Source organism: Ochotona princeps, chromosome 31 (assembly GCF_030435755.1).
Source record: "Ochotona princeps isolate mOchPri1 chromosome 31, mOchPri1.hap1, whole genome shotgun sequence".
NCBI lineage: Eukaryota > Metazoa > Chordata > Mammalia > Lagomorpha > Ochotonidae > Ochotona > Ochotona princeps.
The window spans coordinates 15,612,905-15,632,555 of record NC_080862.1 but is presented as its reverse complement, the minus strand read 5'-3'; positions in this window follow the sequence as shown (position 1 = coordinate 15,632,555).

Sequence of the window (19,651 nt, the reverse complement as noted above, 5' to 3'; positions counted from 1 at the left end):
GAGCTGTGCTGCTGCTTCGGGCAGTTGCCATTCACCACCATACTGAGTTCCCTAGGTGTCATATCCACTTTCAGACATATGTGGTGCCAGAGCACTTGGTTTCCATGGCAGCGGAAATGTCTTGGGAGCTGAACTTGTGTTTGGCTGTGGAGTTTGAGCACCTTGACTGAAGGGCTCCATGTTAGTTTAGTGTGGGTGCTCAACCTGCTTGGTTCCATCACACTGGGCTCAATGGATATTGGACGAGAGATGACCAAACAGGGTTTCCTAGAACGCTGCTAGCACAGGTGATGGTATGTGAAGTTCATGAGGCAGGTGGAATTGCTCTGGCACTGGAAGAGCTGTGCTGCTGCTTTGAGCAGTTGCCATTCACCACCGGCCTTAGATCCCCTAGGTGTCATATCCACTTTCAGACATATGTGGTGCCAGAGCACTTGGTTTCCATGGCAGCGGGCAATGGCTTGGGCGTTGAACCTGTGTTTGGCTGTGGAGTTTTGAGCGCCTTGAGTGAATAGCTCCATGTTAGTTTAGTGTGGGTGCTCAACCTGCTTGATTCCATCACACTGGGCTCAATGGGCATTGGACCGGAAGTGACCAAACAAGATTTCCTAGATAGCTGCTAGTACAGCTGATGGTATGTGAAGTTCCTGAGGCAGGTGGAGTTGTTTTGGCCCTGGAAGAGCTTTGCTGCTGCTTCGGGCAGTTGCCATTGACCACCGCCCTGAGTTCCCTAGGTGTCATATCCACTTTCAGACATATGTGGTGCCAAAGCTCTTGATTTCCATGGCAGCGGGAAATGGCTTGGGCGCTGAACTCGTGTTTGGCTGTGGAGTTTTGAGCGCCTTGAGTGAGGAGCTCCATGTTAGTTTAGTGTGGGTGCTCAACCTGCTTGATTCCTTACCACTGGGCTCAATGGGCATTGGACTGGAAGTGACCCAACAGGGTTTCCAAGAACGCTGCTAGCACAGCTGATGGTATGTGCAGTTCATGAGGCAGGTGGAGTTGTTCTGGCACTGGAAGAGCTGTGCTGCTGCTTCGGGCAGATATCATTGACCACCGCCCTCTTTTCCCTAGGTGTCATATCCACTTTCAGACTTATGTGGTGCCAGAGCACTTGGTTTCCATGGCAGTGGCAAATGGCTTGGGCGCTGAACTTGTGTTTGGCTGTGGAGTTTTGAGCGGCTTCAGTGAAGAACTCCATGTTAGTTTTGTGTGGGTGCTCACCCTGGTTGATTTCAACACACTGGGCTCAAAGGACATAGGACCGGAAGTGACCAAACAAGATTTCCTAGATAGCTGCTCGCACACCTGATGGCATGTGAAGTTTATGAGGCCGGTGGAGTTGTTTTGGCACTGGAAGAGCTGTGCTGCTGCTTCAGACAGTTGCCATTGACCACCACCCTGAGTTCTGAGTTCCCTAGGTGTCATATCCACTTTCAGACTTATGTGGTGCCAGAGCACTTGGTTTCCATGGCAGCGGGAAATGGCTTGTGTGTGGAACATGTGTTTGGCTGTGGAGTTTGAGCGCATTGAGTGACGTGCTCCATGTTGGTTTAGTGTGGGTGCTCACCCTGCTTGATTCCATCACACTGGGCTCAATGGGCATTGGACCGGAATTGACCAAACAGGGTTTTCTAGATAGCTGCTAGCACAGCTGATGGTATGTGAAGTTCATGAGGCAGGTGGAGTTGTTTTGGCACTGGAAGAGCTGTGCTGCTGCTTCGAACATTTGCCATTCACCACCGCCCTGAGTTCCCTAAGTGTCATATCCACTTTCAGACATATGTGGTGCCAGAGCACTTGGTTTCCATGGCAGCGGGCAATGGCTTGGGCGCTGAGCTTGTGTTTTGCTGTGGAGTTTTGAGCGCCTTGAGTGAGGAGCTCCACGTTAGTTTATTGTGGGTGCTCAACCTGCTTGATTCCATCACACTGGGCCCAATGGGCATTGGACCGGAAGTGACCCAACAGCGTTTCCTAGAACGCTGCTAGCACAGCTGATGGTATGTGAAGTTCATGAGGCAGGTGGAGTTGTTTTGGCACTGGAAGAGCTCTGCTGCTGCTCTGGGCAATTGCCATTGACCACCACCCTGAGTTCCCTAGGTGTCATATCCACTTTCAGATATATGTGGTGCCAAAGCACTTGGATTCAATGGCAGCGGGAAATGGCTTGGGCGCTGAACTCGTGTTTGGCTGTGGAGTTTTGAGCGCCTTGAGTGAGGAGCTCCATGTTAGTTTCGTGTGGGTACTCAACCTGCTTGATTCCATCCCACTGGGCTCAATGGGCATTGGACAGGAAGTGACCAAACAGGGTTTCCTAGAACGCTGCCAGCACAGCTGATGGTATGTGAAGTTCGTGAGGCAGGTGGAGTTGTTTTGGCACTGGAAGAGCTGTGCTGCTGTTTCAGGCAGTTGCCATTCACCACCGCCCTGAGTTCTGAGTTCCCTAGGTGTCATATCTACTGTCAGACATATGTGGTGCCAGAGCACTTGGTTTCCATGGCAGCGGGAAATGGCTTGGGCGCTGAACTTGTGTTTGGCTGTGGAGTTTTGAGCGCCTTGAGTGAGGAGCTCCATGTTAGTTTAGTGTGGGTGCTCAACCTGCTTGATTCCATCCCACTGGGCTCAATGGGCATAGGACCGGAAGTGACCAAACAGGGTTTCCTAGAACGCTGCTAGCACAGCTGATGGTATGTGAAGTTCCTGATGCAGGTGGAGTTGTTTTGGCACTGGAAGAGCTGTGCTGCTGCTTCGGTCAGTTGCCATTCACCACCGCCCTGAGTTCCCTAGGTGTCATATCCAGTTTCAGACATATGTGGTGCCAGAGCACTTGGTTTCCATGGCAGCGGGAAATGGCTTGGGCGCTGAACTTGTGTTTTGCTGTGGAGTTTTGAGCGCCTTGAGTGAGGAGCTCCATGTTAGTTTAGTGTGGGTGCTCAACCTGCTTGATTCCTTCCCACTGGGCTCAATGGGCATTGGACTGGAAGTGACCCAACAGGGTTTCCAAGAACGCTGCTAGCACAGCTGATGGTATGTGCAGTTCATGAGGCAGGTGGAGTTGTTCTGGCACTGGAAGAGCTGTGCTGCTGCTTCGGGCAGATGCCATTGACCACCGCCCTCTTTTCCCTAGGTGTCATATCCACTTTCAGACTTATGTGGTGCCAGAGCACTTGGTTTCCATGGCAGTGGCAAATGGCTTGGGCGCTGAACTTGTGTTTGGCTGTGGAGTTTTGAGCGGCTTCAGTGAAGAACTCCATGTTAGTTTTGTGTGGGTGCTCACCCTGATTGATTTCATCACACTGGGCTCAAAGGACATAGGACCGGAAGTGACCAAACAAGATTTCCTAGATAGCTGCTCTCACACTTGATGGCATGTGAAGTTCATGAGGCCGGTGGAGTTGTTTTTGTACTGGAAGAGCTGTGCTGCTGCTTCAGGCAGTTGCCATTGACCACCGCCCTGAGTTCTGAGTTCCCTAGGTGTCATATCCACTTTCAGACATATGTGGTGCCAGAGCACTTGGTTTCCATGGCAGCGGGAAATGGCTTGTGTGTGGAACATGTGTTTGGCTGTGGAGTTTGAGCGCATTGAGTGACGTGCTCCATGTTAGTTTAGTGTGGGTGCTCACCCTGTTTGATTCCATCACACTGGGCTCAATGGGCATTGGACCGGAAGTGACCAAACAGGTTTTTCTAGATAGCTGCTAGCACAGCTGATGGTATGTGAAGTTCATGAGGCAGGTGGAGTTGTTTTGGCACTGGAAGAGCTGTGCTGCTGCTTCGAACAGTTGCCATTCACCACCGCCCTGAGTTCCCTAAGTGTCATATCCACTTTCAGAAATATGTGGTGCCAGAGCACTTGGTTTCCATGGCAGTGGGCAATGGCTTGGGCGCTGAGCTTGTGTTTAGCTGTGGAGTTTTGAGCGCCTTGAGTGAGGAGCTCCATGTTAGTTTAGTGTGGGTGCTCACCCTGCTTGATTCCATCACACTGGGTTCAATATGCATTGGACCGGAAGTGACACAACAGGGTTTCCCAGAAGGCTGCTAGCACAGCTGATGGTATGTGAAGTTCATGAGGCAGGTGGAGTTGTTTTGGCACTGGAAGAGCTGTGCTGCTGCTTCGGGCAGTTGCCATTGACCACCGCCCTGAGTTCTGAGTTCCCTAGGTGTCATATCCACTTTCAGACATATGTGGTGCCAGAGCACTTGGTTTCCATGGCAGCGGGAAATGGCTTGGGCGCTGAACTTGTGTTTGGCTGTGGAGTTTTGAGCGGCTTGAGTGAGGAGCTCCATGTCAGTTTAGTGTGGGTGCTCAACCTGCTTGATTCCATCACACTGGGCTCAATGGGCATTGGACCGGAAGTGACCAAACAGGGTTTCCTAGAACGCTGCTAGCACAGCTGATGGTATGTGAAGTTCATGAGGCAGGTGGAGCTGTTTTGGCACTGGAAGAGCTGTGCTGCTGATTCGGGCAGTTGCCATTCACCGCCCTGAGTTCCCCAGGTGTCATATCCACTTTCAGTCATATGTGGTGCCAGAACACTTGGATTCCATGGCAGCGGGCAATGGCTTGGGCGCTGAACTTGTGTTTGGCTGTGGAGTTAGAGCACCTTGACTGTGGAGCTCCATGTTAGTTTAGTGTGGGTGTTCAACCTGCTTGATTCCATCACACTGGGCTCAAAGGGCATTGGACCTGAAGTGACCAAACAGGGTTTCCTAGATAGCTGCTAGCACAGCTGATTGCATGTGAAGTTCATGAGGCAGGTGGAGTTGTTTTGGCACTGGAAGAGCTGTGCTGCTGCTTCGGGCAGTTGCCATTCACCACCGGCCTGAGTTCCCTAGGTGTCATATCCACTTTCAGACATATGTGGTGCCAGAGCACTTGGTTTCCATGGCAGCGGGAAATGTCTTGGGCGTTGAACTTGTGTTTGGCTGTGGAGTTTTGAGCGGCTTCAGTGAAGAACTCCATGTTAGTTTTGTGTGGGTGCTCACCCTGGTTGATTTCATCACACTGGGCTCAAAGGACATAGGACCGGAAGTGACCAAACAAGATTTCCTAGATAGCTGCTCGCACACCTGATGGCATGTGAAGTTCATGAGGCAGGTGGAGTTGTTTTTGCACTGGAAGAGCTGTGCTGCTGCTTCAGGCAGTTGCCATTGACCACAGCCCTGAGTTCTGAGTTCCCTAGGTGTCATATCCACTTTCAGACATATGTGGTGCCAGAGCACTTGGTTTCCATGGCAGCGGGAAATGGCTTGTGTGTGGAACATGTGTTTTGCTGTGGAGTTTGAGCGCATTGAGTGACGAGCTCCATGTTAGTTTAGTGTGGTTGCTCAACCTGCTTGATTCCATCACACTGGGCTCAATGGGCATTGGACCGGAAGTGACCAAACAGGGTTTCCTAGATAGCTGCTAGCACAGCTCATGGTATGTGAAGTTCATGAGGCAGGTGGAGTTGTTTTGGCACTGGAAGAGCTGTGCTGCTGCTTCGAGCAGTTGCCATTCACCACCGCCCTGAGTTTCCTAAGTGTCATATCCACTTTCAGACATATGTGGTGCCAGAGCACTTGGTTTCCATGGCAGCGGGAAATGGCTTGGGCGCTGAACTTGTGTTTTGCTGTGGAGTTTTGAGCGGCTTGAGTGAGGAGCTCCATGTTAGTTTAGTGTGGGTGCTCACCCTGCTTGATTCCATCACACTGGGTTCAATATGCATTGGACCGGAAGTGACACAACAGGGTTTCCCAGAAGGCTGCTAGCACAGCTGATGGTATGTGAAGTTCATGAGGCAGGTGGAGTTGTTTTGGCACTGGAAGAGCTGTGCTGCTGCTTCGGGCAGTTGCCATTCACCGCCCTGAGTTCCCCAGGTGTCATATCCATTTTCAGTCATATGTGGTGCCAGAACACTTGGATTCCATGGCAGCGGGCAATCCCTTGGGCGCTGAACTTGTGTTTGGCTGTGGAGTTTGAGCACCTTGACTGAGGAGCTCCATGTTAGTTTAGTGTGGGTGTTCAACCTGCTTGATTCCATCACACTGGGCTCAATGGGCATTGGACCGGAAGTGACCAAACAGGGTTTCCTAGAACGCTTCTAGCACAGCTGATTGCATGTGAAGTTCATGAGGCAGGTGGAGTTGTTTTGGCACTGGAAGAGCTGTGCTGCTGCTTCGGGCAGTTGCCGTTCACCACCGGCCTGAGTTCCCTAGGTGTCATATCCACTTTCAGACATATGTGGTGCCAGAGCACTTGGTTTCCATGGCAGCGGGAAATGTCTTGGGCGTTGAACTTGTGTTTGGCTGTGGAGTTCTGAGCGCCTTGAGTGAGGAGCTCCATGTCTGTTTAGTGTGGGTGCTCAACCTGCTTGATTCCATCACACTGGGCTCAAAGCGCTTTGAACCGGAAGTGACCAAAAAAGATTTCCTAGATAGCTGCTCACACACCTGATGGCATGTGAAGTTCAGGAGGCAGGTGGAGTTGTTTTGGCACTGGAAGAGCTGTGCTGCTGCTTCAGGCAGTTGCCATTGACCACCGCCCTGAGTTCTGAGTTCCCTAGGTGTCATATCCACTTTCAGACATATGTGGTGCCAGAGCACTTGGTTTCCATGGCAGCGCAAAATGGCTTGTGTGCTGAACATGTGTTTGGCTGTGGAGTTTGAGCGCATTGAGTGAGGAGCTTCATGTTAGTTTAGTGTGGGTGCTCACCCTGCTTGATTCCATCACACTGGGCTCAATGGGCATTGGACCGGAAGTGACCAAACAGGGTTTCCTAGATAGCTGCTAGCACACCTGATGGTATGTGAAGTTCATGAGGCAGGTGGAGTTGTTTTGGCACTGGAAGAGCTGTGCTGCTGCTTCGGGCAGTTGCCATTCACCACCGGCCTGAGTTCCCTAGGTGTCATATCCACTTTCAGACATATGTGGTGCCAGAGCACTTGGTTTCCATGGCAGCGGGAAATGGCTTGGGCACTGAACATGTGTTTAGCTGTGGAGTTTTGAGCACCTTGAATGAGAGGTCCATGTTAGTTTAGTGTGGGTGCTCACCCTGCTTGATTCCATCACACTGGGCTCAATGGGCATTGGACCGGAAGTGACCCAACAGGGTTTCCTAGAACGCAGCTAGCACAGCTGATGGTATGTGAAGTTCATGAGGCAGGTGGAGTTGTTTTGGCACTGGAAGAGCTGTGCTGCTGCTTCGGGCAGTTGCCATTGACCACCGGCCTGAGTTCCCTAGGTGTCATATCCACTTTCAGACATATGTGGTGCCAGAGCACTTGGTTTCCATGGCAGCGGGAAATGTCTTGGGCGCTGAACTTGTGTTTGGCTGTGGAGTATTCAGCGGCTGGAGTGAGGAGCTCCATGTCAGTTTAGTGTGGGTGCTGAACCTGCTTGATTCCATCACACTCGGCTCAAAGGGCATTGGACCGAAAGTGACCAATCAAGATTTCGTAGAACGCTGCTCGCACAGCTGATGGCATGTGAAGTTCCTGAGGCAGGTGGAGTTGTTTTGCACTGGAAGAGCTGTGCTGCTGCTTCGGGCAGTTGCCATTCACCACCGCCCTGAGTTCCCTAGGTGTCATATCCACTTTCAGACATATGTGGTGCCAAAGCACTTGGTTTCCATGGCAGCGGGAAATGGCTTGCGTGCTGAACATATGTTTGGCTGTGGAGTTTGAGTGCTTTGAGTGAGGAGCTCCATGTTAGTTTAGTGTGGTTGCTCACCCTGGTTGATTCCATCACACTCGGCTCAATTTGCATTGGACCGGAAGTGACCAAACAGGGTTTCCTAGAACGCTGCTCGCACAGCTGATGGTATGTGAAGTTCCTGAGGCAGGTGGAGTTGTTTTGGCACTGGAAGAGCTGTGCTGCTGCTTTGGGCAGTTGCCATTCACCACCGGCCTTAGATCCCTAGGTGTCATATCCACTTTCAGACATATGTGGTGCCAGAGCACTTGGTTTCCATGGCAGCGGGAAATGGCTTGGGCGCTGAACTTGTGTTTGGCTGTGGAGTTTTGAGCGGCTTGAGTGAGGAGCTCCATGTCAGTTTAGTGTGGGTGCTCACCCTGGTTGATTCCATCCCACTGGGCTCAAAGCGCTTTGGACCGGAAGTGACCCAACAAGATTTCCTAGATACCTGCTCGCACACCTATGGTATGTGAAGTTCATGAGGCAGGTGGAGTTGTTTTGCACTGGAAGAGCTGTGCTGCTGCTTCGGGCAGTTGCCATTGACCACTGCCCTGAGTTCCCTAGGTGTCATATCCACTTTCAGACATATGTGGTGCCAAAGCACTTGATTTCCATGGCAGCGGGAAATGGCTTGGGCGCTGAACTTGTGTTTCGCTGTGGAGTTTTGAGCGGCTTCAGTGAGGAGCTCCATGTTAGTTTAGTGTGGGTGCTCAACCTGCTTGATTCCATCACACTGGGCTCAATGGGCATTGGAGAGGAAGTGACCAAACAGGGTTTCCTAGAATGCTGCTAGCACAGCTGATGGTATGTGAAGTTCATGAGGCAGGTGGAGTTGTTTTGGCACTGGAAGAGCTGTGCTGCTGCTTCAGGCAGTTGCCATTGACCACCGCCCTGAGTTCTGAGTTCCCTAGGTGTCATATCCACTTTCAGACATATGTGGTGCCAGAGCACTTGGTTTCAATGGCAGGGGGAAATGGCTTGGGCGTTGAACTTGTGTTTGACCGCGGAGTTTTGAGCGGCTTGAGTGAGGAGCTCCACGTTAGTTTAGTGTGGGTGCTCACCCTGGTTGATTCCATCACACTGGGCTCAATGGGCATAGGAACGGAAGTGACCAAATAGAGTTTCCTAGATAGCTGCTCGCACAGCTGAATGTATGTGAAGTTCATGAGGCAGGTGGAGTAGTTTTGGCACTGGAAGAGCTCTGCTGCTGCTTCGGGCACTTACCATTGACCACCGGCCTGAGTTCCCTAGGTGTCATATCCACTTTCAGACATATGTGGTGCCAAAGCACTTGGTTTCCATGGCAGCGGGAAATGGCTTGCCTGCTGAACTTATGTTTGGCTGTGGAATTTGAGTGCTTTGAGTGAGGAGCTCCATGTTAGTTTAGTGTGGGTGCTCACCCTGCTTGATTCCATCACACTGGGATCAATGGGCATTGGAGAGGAAGTGACCCAACAGGGTTTCCTAGAACGCTACTAGCACAGCTGATGGTATGTGAAGTTCATGAGGCAGGTGGAGTTGTTTTGGCACTGGAAGAGCTGTGCTGCTGCTTCGGGCAGTTGCCATTCACCACCGGCCTTAGATCCCTAGGTGTCAGATCCACTTTCAGACATATGTGGTGCCAGAGCACTTGGTTTCCATGGCAGCGGGAAATGGCTTGGGCGTTGAACTTGTGTTTGGCTGTGGAGTTTTGAGCGGCTTGAGTGAGGAGCTCCATGTTAGTTTAGTGTGGGTGCTCAACCTGCTTGATTTCATCACACTGGACTCAATGGGCATTGGACCGGAAGTGACACAACAGGGTTTCCTAGAACGCTGCTAGCACAGCTGATTGTATTTGAAGTTCATGAGGCAGGTTGAGCTGCTTTGGCACTGGAAGAGCTGTGCTGCTGCTTCGCTCAGTTGCCATTCACCACCGCCCTGAGTTCCCTATGTGTCATATCCACTTTCAGACATATGTGGTGCCCGAGCACTTGGTTTCAATGGCAGCGGGAAATGGCTTGGGCGCTGAACTTGTGTTTGGCTGTGGAGTTTTGAGCGCCTTGAGTGAGGAGCTCCAAGGTAGTTTAGTGTGGGTGCTCAACCGGCTTGATTCCATCACACTGGACTCAATGGGCATTGGACCGGAAGTGACACAACAGGGTTTCCTAGAACGCTGCTAGCACAGCTGATGGTATGTGAAGTGCATGAGGCAGGTGGAGTTGTTTTGGCACTGGAAGAGCTGTGCTGCTGCTTCGGGCAGTTGCCATTCACCACCGGCCTGAGTTCCCTAGGTGTCATATCCACTTTCAGACATATGTGGTGCCAGAGCACTTGGTTTCCATGGCAGCGGGAAATGGCTTGGGCGCTGATCATGTGTTTAGCTGTGGAGTTTTGAGCACCTTGAATGAGAGGTCCATGTTAGTTTAGTGTGGGTGAACAACCTGCTTGATTCCATCATACTGGGCTCAATGGGCATTGGACCGGAAGTGACCAAACAAGATTTCGTAGAACGCTGCTCGCACAGCTGATGGCATGTGAAGTTCATGAGGCAGGTGGAGTTGTTTTGGCACTGGAAGAGCTGTGCTGCTGCTTCGGGTAGTTGCCATTCACCACCGCCCTCTTTTCCCTAGGTGTCATATCCACTTTCAGACATATGTGGTGTCAGAGCACTTGTTTTCCATGGAAGCGGGAAATGTCTTGGGCGCTGAACTTGTGTTTGGCTGTGGAGTTTTCAGCGGCTGGAGTGAGGAGCTCCATGTCAGTTTAGTGTGGGTGCTGAACCTGCTTGATTCCATCACACTGGGCTCAATGGGCATTGGACCGAAAGTGACCAAACAAGATTTCGTAGAACGCTGCTCGCACAGCTGATGGCATGTGAAGTTCATGAGGCAGGTGGAGTTGTTTTGCACTGGAAGAGCTGTGCTGCTGCTTCGGGCAGTTACCATTCACCACCTGCCTGAGTTCCCTAGGTGTCATATCCACTTTCAGACATATGTGGTGCCAAAGCACTTGGTTTCCATGGCAGCGGGAAATGGCTTGCCTGCTGAACATATGTTTGGCTGTGGAGTTTGAGTGCTTTGAGTGAGGGGCTCCATGTTAGTTTAGTGTGGGTGCTCACCCTGGTTGATTCCATCACACTCTGCTCAATTTGCATTGGACCGGAAGTGACCCAACAGGGTTTCCTAGAACGCTGCTAGCACAGCTGATGGTATGTGAAGTTCATGAGGCAGGTGGAGTTGTTTTGGCACTGGAAGAGCTGTGCTGCTGCTTCGGGCAGTTGCCCTTCACCACCATACTGAGTTCCCTAGGTGTCATATCCACTTTCAGACATATGTGGTGCCAGAGCACTTGGTTTCCATGGCAGCGGGAAATGGCTTGGGCGCTGAACTTGTGTTTGGCTGTGGAGTTTTGAGCGGCTTAAGTGAGGAGCTCCATGTCAGTTTAGTGTGGTTGCTCAACCTGCTTGATTCCATCACACTGGGCTCAAAGCGCTTTGGACCGGAAGTGACCCAACAAGATTTCCTAGATACCTGCTGCACACCTATGGTATGTGAAGTTCATGAGGCAGGTGGAGTTGTTTTGCACTGGAAGAGCTGTGCTGCTGCTTCGGGCAGTTGCCATTGACCACTGCCCTGAGTTCCCTAGGTGTCATATCCACTTTCAGACATATGTGGTGCCAAAGCACTTGATTTCCATGGCAGCGGGAAATGGCTTGGGTGCTGAACTTGTGTTTGGCTGTGGAGTTTTGAACGGCTTCAGTGAGGAGCTCCATGTTAGTTTAGTGTGGGTGCTCAACCTGCTTGATTCCATCACACTGGGCTCAATGGGCATTGGACCTGAAGTGACCAAACAGGGTTTCCTAGAACGCTGCTAGCACAGCTGATGGTATGTGAAGTTCATGAGGCAGGTGGAGTTGTTTTGGCACTGGAAGAGCTGTGCTGCTGCTTCGGGCAGTTGCCATTCACCACCATACTGAGTTCCCTAGGTGTCATATCCACTTTCAGACATATGTGGTGCCAGAGCACTTGGTTTCCATGGCAGCGGGAAATGGCTTGTGTGCTGAACATATGTTTGGCTGTGGAGTTTGAGTGCTTTTAGTGAGGAGCTCCATGTTAGTTTAGTGTGGGTGCTCACCCTGCTTGATTCCATCACACTGGGCTCAATGGGCATTGGACCAGAAGTGACCAACAGGGTGTCCTAGAACACTGCTAGCACAGCTGATGGTATGTGAAGTTCATGAGGCAGGTGGAGTTGTTTTGGCACTGGAAGAGCTGTGCTGCTGCTTCGGGCAGTTGCCATTGACCACGGCCCGAGTTCCCTAGCTGTCATAACCACTTTCAGACATAAGGGTGCCAGAGCACTTGGTTTCCATGGCAGCGGGAAATGACTTGTTCGCAGAACTTGTGTTTGGCTGTGGAGTTTTGAGCGGCTTGAGTGACGAGCTCCATGTTAGTTTAGTGTGGGTGCTCAACCTGCTTGATTCCATCACACTGGGCTCAATGGGCATTGGACCGGAAGTGACACAACAGGGTTTCCTAGATAGCTGCTAGCACAGCTGATGGTATGTGAAGTTCATGAGGCAGGTGGAGTTGTTTTGGCACTGGAAGAGCTGTGCTGCTGCTCGAGCAGTTGCCATAGAGCAATGCCCTGAGTTCCCTATGTGTCATATCCACTTTCAGACATATGTGGTGTCAAAGCACTTGGATTCCATGGCAGCGGGAAATGGCTTGTGTGCTGAATTTGTGTTTGGCTGTGGAGTTTTGAGCGGCTTGAGTGAGGAGCTCCATGTTAGTGTAGTGTGGGTACTCATCCTGCTTGATTCCATCACACTGGGCTCAATGGGCATTGGAGCGGAAGTGACCAAACAGGGTTTCCTAGAATGCTGCTAGCACAGCTGATGGTATGTGAAGTTCATGAGGCAGGTGGAGTTGTTTTGGCACTGGAAGAGCTGTGCTGCTGCTTCGGGCAGTTGCCATTGACCACCGGCCTGAGTTCCCTATGTGTCAGATCCACTTCAGACATATGTGGTGCCAGAGCACTTGGTTTCCATGGCAGCGGGAAATGGCTTGTGCACTGAACTTGTGTTTGGCTGTGGAGTTTTGAGCGGCTTCAGTGAAGAACTCCATGTTACTTTAGTGTGGGTGTTCACCCTGGTTGATTCCATCCCACTGGGCTCAATGGGCATAGGAACGGAAGTGACCAAACAGAGTTTCCTAGATAGCTGCTAGCACAGCTGATTGTATGTGAAGTTCATGAGGCAGGTGGAGTAGTTTTGGCACTGGAAGAGCTCTGCTGCTGCTTCGGGCAGTTACCATTGACCACCGGCCTGAGTTCCCTAGGTGTCATATCCACTTTCAGACATATGTGGTGCCAAAGCACTTGGTTTCCATGGCAGCGGGAAATGGCTTTGGGCGTTGAAATTGTGTTTGGCTGTGGAGTTTTGAGCGGCTTGAGTGAGGAGCTCCATGTTAGTTTAGTGTGGGTGCTCACCCTGCTTGATTCCATCACACTGGGCTCAATGGGCATTGGACCGGAAGTGGCACAACAGGGTTTCCTAGAACGCTGCTAGCACAGCTGATGGTATGTTACGTTCGTGAGGCAGGTGGAGTTGTTTTGGCACTGGAAGAGCTGTGCTGCTGCTTCGGGCAGTTGCCATTGAACACCGCCCTGAGTTCCCTAGGTGTCATAACCACTTTCAGACATATGTGGTGCCAGAGCACTTGGTATCCATGGCAGCGGGAAATGGCTTCTGCGCTGAACTTGTGTCTGGCTGTGGAGTTTTGAGCGGCTTGAGTGAGGAGCTCCATGTTAGTTTAGTGTGGATGCTCATCCTTCTTGATTCCATCACACTGGCCTCAATTGGCATTGGACCGGAAGTGACCAACAGGGTTTCCTAGATAGCTGCTAGCACAGCTGATGGTATGTGAAGTTCATGAGGCAGGTGGAGTGGTTTTGGCACTGGAAGAGCTGTGCTGCTGCTTCGGGCAGTTGCCATTCACCACCGCCCTGAGTTCTGAGTTCCCTAAGTGTCATATCCACTTTAAGACATATGTGCTGCCAGAGCACATGGTTTCCATGGCAGTGGGAAATGGCTTGGGCGCTGAACTTGTGTTTGGCTGTGGAGTTTGAGCGGCTTCACTGAGGAGCTCCATGTTAGTTTAGTGTGGGTGCTCACCCTGCTTGATTACATCCCACTGGGCTCAATGGGCATTGGACAGGATGTGACCAACTGGGTTTCCTAGATAGCTGCTAGCACAGCTGATGGTATGTGAAGTTCCTGAGGCAGGTGGAGTGGTTTTGGCACTGGAAGAGCTGTGCTGCTGCTACGGGCAATTGCCATTGACCACCACCCTGAGTTCCCTAGGTGTCATATCCACTTTCAGACATATGTGGTGCCAGAGCACTTGGTTTCCATGGAAGCGGGAAATGTCTTGGGCATTGAACTTGTGTTTGGCTGTGGAGTTTTGAGCGGCTTGAGTGAGGAGCTCCATGTCAGTTTAGTGTGGGTGCTCACCCTGCTTGATTCCATCCCACTGGGCTCAATGGGCATTGGGGCGGAAGTGACGAAACAGGGTTTCCTAGACAGCTGCTAGCACAGCTGATGGTATGTGAAGTTCATGAGGCAGGTGGAGTTGTTTTGGCACTGGAAGAGCTGTGCTGCTGCTTCGGGCAGTTGCCATTGACCACAGCCCTGAGTTCCCTAGGTATCAGATCCACTTTCAGACATATGTGTTGCCAGAGTACTTGGTTTCCATGGCAGCGGGAAATGGCTTGGGCGCTGAACTTGTGTTTGGCTGTGGAGTTTTGAGCGGCTTGAGTGAGGAGCTCCATGTTAGTTTTTTGTGGGTGCTCACCCTGCTTGATTACATCATACTGGGCTCAATGTGCATTGGAGAGGAAGTGACCCAACAGGGTTTCCTAGAACGCTGCTAGCACAGCTGATGGTATGTGAAGTTCATGAGGCAGGTGGAGTTGTTTTGCACTGGAAGAGCTGTGCTGCTGCTTTGGGCAGTTGCCATTGAACACCGGCCTGAGTTCCCTAGGTGTCAGATCCACTTTCAGACATATGTGTTGCCAGAGCACTTGGTTTCCATGGCAGCGGGAAATTGCTTGGGCGTTGAACTTGTGTTTGGCTGTGGAGTTTTGAGCGGCTTGAGTGAAGAGCTCCATGTTAGTTTAGTGTGGGTGCTCAACCTGCTTGATTCCATCCCACTGGGCTCAATGGGCATTGGACCGGAAGTGACCAAACAGGGTTTCCTAGAACGGTGCTAGCACAGCTGATGGTATGTGAAGTTCATGAGGCAGGTGGAGTTGTTTTGGCACTGGAAGAGCTGTGCTGCTGCTTCGGGCAGTTGTCATTGACCACGGCCCGAGTTCCCTAGGTGTCCTATCCACTTTCAGACATATGTGGTGCCAGAGCACTTGGTTTCCATGGCCGCGGGAAATGGCTTTGATCGTTGAACTTGTGTTTGGCTCTGGAGTTTTGAGCGGCTTGAGTGAGGAGCTCCATGTTAGTTTAATGTGGGTGCTCACCCTGGTTGATTCCACCCCACTGGGCTCAATGGGCATAGGAACGGAAGTGACCAAACAGAGTTTCCTAGATAGCTGCTAGCACAGCTGATTGTATGTGAAGTTCATGAGGCAGGTGGAGTAGTTTTGGCACTGGAAGAGCTCTGCTGCTGCTTCGGGCAGTTACCATTGACCACCGGCCTGAGTTCCCTAGGTGTCATATCCACTTTCAGACATATGTGCTGCCAGAGCACTTGGTTTCCATGGCAGCGGGAAATTGCTTGTGTGCTGAACATATGTTTGGCTGTGGAATTTGAGTGCTTTGAGTGAGGAGCTCCATGTTAGCTTAGTGTGGGTGCTCACCCTGCTTGATTCCATCACACTGGGATCAATGTGCATTAGACCGGAAGTGACCAAACAGGGTTTCCTAGAACGCTGCTAGCACAGCTGATGGTATGTGAAGTTCATGAGGCAGGTGGAGTTGTTTTGGCACTGGAAGAGCTGTGCTGCTGCTTCGGGCAGTTGCCATTCACCACCGGCCTTAGATCCCTAGGTGTCAGATCCACATTCAGACATATGTGGTGCCAGAGTACTTGGTTTCCATGGCAGCGGGAAATGTCTTGGGCGCTGAATTTGTGTTTGTCTGTGGAGTTTTGAGCGGCTTGAGTGAGGAGCTCCATGTCAGTTTAGTGTGGGTGCTCAACCTGCTTGATTCCATCACACTGGTCTCAAAGGGCATTGGATCAGATGTGACCCAACAAGATTTCCTAGATACCTGCTCGCACACCTGATGGCATGTGAAGTTCATGAGGCAGGTGGAGTTGTTTTGGCACTGGAAGAGCTGTGCTGCTGCTTCGGACAGTTGCCATTCACCACCACATTACATTCCCTAGGTGTCATATCCACTTTCAGACATATGTGGTGCCAGAGCACTTGGTTTCCATGGCAGCGGGAAATGGCTGGGGCATTGAACTTGTGTTTGGCTGCGGAGTTTTGAGCGGCTTGAATGAGGAGCTCCATGTTAGTTTAGTGTGGGTGCTCAACCTGCTTGATTCCATCACACTGGGTTCAATGGGCATTGGACCGGAAGTGACACAACAGGGTTTCCCAGAAGGCTGCTCGCACAGCTGATGGTATATGAAGTTCATGAGGCAGGTGGAGTTGTTTTGGCACTGGAAGAGCTATGCTGCTGCTTCGGGCAGTTGCCATTCACCACCGCCCTGAGTTCTGAGTTCCCTAGGTGTCATATCCACTTTCAGACATATGTGGTGCCAGAGCACTTGGTTTCCATGGCAGTGGCAAATGGCTTGGGCACTGAACTTGTGTTTGGCTGTGGAGTTTTGAGCGGCTTCAGTGAAGAACTCCATGTTAGTTTTGTGTGGGTGCTCACCCTGGTTGATTTCATCACACTGGGCTCAAAGGACATAGGACCGGAAGTGACCAAACAAGATTTCCTAGATACCTGCTCGCACACCTGATGGCATGTGAAGTTCATGAGGCCGGTGGAGTTGTTTTGGCACTGGAAGAGCTGTGCTGCTACTTCAGGCAGTTGTTATTCACCACCGGCCTGAGTTCTGAGTTCCCTAGGTGTCATATCCACTTTCAGACATATGTGGTGCCAGAGCACTTGGTTTCCATGGCAGCGGGAAATGGCTTGGGCGCTGATCATGTGTTTAGCTGTGGAGTTTGAGCGCATTGAGTGACGAGCTCCATGTTAGTTTAGTGTGGGTGCTCAACCTGCTTGATTCCATCACACTGGGCTCAATGGGCATTGGACCGGAAGTGACCAAACAGGGTTTCCTAGATAGCTGCTAGCACAGCTGATGGTATGTGAAGTTCATGAGGCAGGTGGAGTTGTTTTGGCACTGGAAGAGCTGTGCTGCTGCTTCGAGCAGTTGCCATTCACCACCGCCCTGAGTTTCCTAAGTGTCATATCCACTTTCAGACATATGTGGTGCCAGAGCACTTGGTTTCCATGGCAGCGGGAAATGGCTTGGGCGCTGAACTTGTGTTTTGCTGTGGAGTTTTGAGCGGCTTGAGTGAGGAGCTCCATGTTAGTTTAGTGTGGGTGCTCACCCTGCTTGATTCCATCACACTGGGTTCAATATGCATTGGACCGGAAGTGACACAACAGGGTTTCCCAGAAGGCTGCTAGCACAGCTGATGGTATGTGAAGTTCATGAGGCAGGTGGAGTTGTTTTGGCACTGGAAGTGCTGTGCTGCTGCTTCGGGCAGTTGCCATTCACCGCCCTGAGATCCCCAGGTGTCATATCCACGTTCAGTCATATGTGGTGCCAGAACACTTGGATTCCATGGCAGCGGGCAATGGCTTGGGCGCTGAACTTGTGTTTGGCTGTGGAGTTTGAGCACCTTGACTGAGGAGCTCAATGTTAGTTTAGTGTGGGTGTTCAACCTGCTTGATTCCATCACACTGGGCTCAATGGGCATGGGACCGGAAGTGACCAAACAGGGTTTCCTAGAACGCTTCTAGCACAGCTGATTGCATGTGAAGTTCATGAGGCAGGTGGAGTTGTTTTGGCACTGGAAGAGCTGTGCTGCTGCTTCGGGCAGTTGCCATTCACCACCGGCCTTAGATCCCTAGGTGTCAGATCCACATTCAGACATATGTGGTGCCAGAGTACTTGGTTTCCATGGCAGCGGGAAATGTCTTGGGCGCTGAATTTGTGTTTGTCTGTGGAGTTTTGAGCGTCTTGAGTGAGGAGCTCCATGTCAGTTTAGTGTGGGTGCTCAACCTGCTTGATTCCATCACACTGGTCTCAAAGGGCTTTGGACCGGAAGTGACCCAACAAGATTTCCTAGATACCTGCTCGCACACCTGATGGCATGTGAAGTTCATGAGGCAGGTGGAGTTGTTTTGGCACTGGAAGAGCTGTGCTGCTGCTTCGGACAGTTGCCATTCACCACCACATTACCTTCCCTAGGTGTCATATCCACTTTCAGACGTATGTGGTGCCAGAGCACTTGGTTTCCATGGCAGCGGGAAATGGCTGGTGCATTGAACTTGTGTTTGGCTGCGGAGTTTTGAGCGGCTTGAATGAGGAGCTCCATGTTAGTTTAGTGTGGGTGCTCAACCTGCTTGATTCCATCACACTGGGTTCAATGGGCATTGGACCGGAAGTGACACAACAGGGTTTCCCAGAAGGCTGCTCGCACAGCTGATGGTATATGAAGTTCATGAGGCAGGTGGAGTTGTTTTGGCACTGGAAGAGCTGTGCTGCTGCTTCGGGCAGTTGCCATTGACAACCGCCCTGAGTTTCCTAGGTGTCATATCCACTTTAAGACATATGTGGTGCCAGAGCACTTGGTTTCCATGGCAGCGGGAAATGGCTTGTGTGCTGAACATGTGTTTGGCTGTGGAGTTTGAGCGCATTGAGTGAGGAGCTCCATGTCTGTTTAGTGTGGGTGCTCAACCTGCTTGATTCCATCACACTGGGCTCAAAGCGCTTTGAAGCCGAAGTGACCAAACAAGATTTGCTAGATTGCTGCTCACACACCTGATGGCATGTGAAGTTCAGGAGGCAGGTGGAGTTGTTTTGGCACTGGAAGAGCTGTGCTGCTGCTTCAGGCAGTTGCCATTGACCACCGCCCTGAGTTCTGAGTTCCCTAGGTGTCATATCCACTTTGAGACATATGTGGTGCCAGAGCACTTGGTTTCCATGGCAGCGGGTAATGTCTTGGCTTCTGAACTTGTGTTTGGCTGTGGAGTTTTGAGCGGCTTGAGTGAGGAGCTCCATGTTAGTTTAGTGTAGGTGCTCACCCTGGTTGATTCCACCCCACTGGGCTCAATGGGCATTCGACCGGAAGTGACCAAACAGGATTTCCTAGAACGCTGCTAGCACAGCTGATGGTATGTGAAGTTCATGAGGCAGGTGGAGTTGCTTTGGCACTGGAAGAGCTGTGCTGCTGCTTCGGGCAGTTGCCATTCACTACCGCCCTCTTTTCCCTAGGTGTCATATCCACTTTCAGACATATGTGGTGCCAAAGCACTTGGTTTCCATGGCAGCGGGAAATGGCTTGCGTGCTGAACATATGTTTGGCTGTGGAGTTTGAGTGCTTTGAGTGAGGAGCTCCATGTTAGTTTAGTGTGGGTGCTCACCCTGGTTGATTCCATCACACTCGGCTCAATTTGCATTGGACCGGAAGTGACCCAACAGGGTTTCCTAGAACGCTGCTAGCACACCTGATGGTATGTGAAGTTCATGAGGCAGGTGGAGTTGTTTTGGCACTGGAAGAGCTGTGCTGCTGCTTTGGGCAGTTGCCAGTCACCACCGGCCTTAGATCCCTAGGTGTCATATCCACTTTCAGACATATGTGGTGCCAGAGCACTTGGTTTCCATGGCAGCGGGAAATGGCTTGGGCGCTGAACTTGTGTTTGGCTGTGGAGTTTTGAGCGGCTTGAGTGAGGAGCTCCATGTCAGTTTAGTGTGGGTGCTCAACCTGCTTGATTCCATCACACTGGGCTCAAAG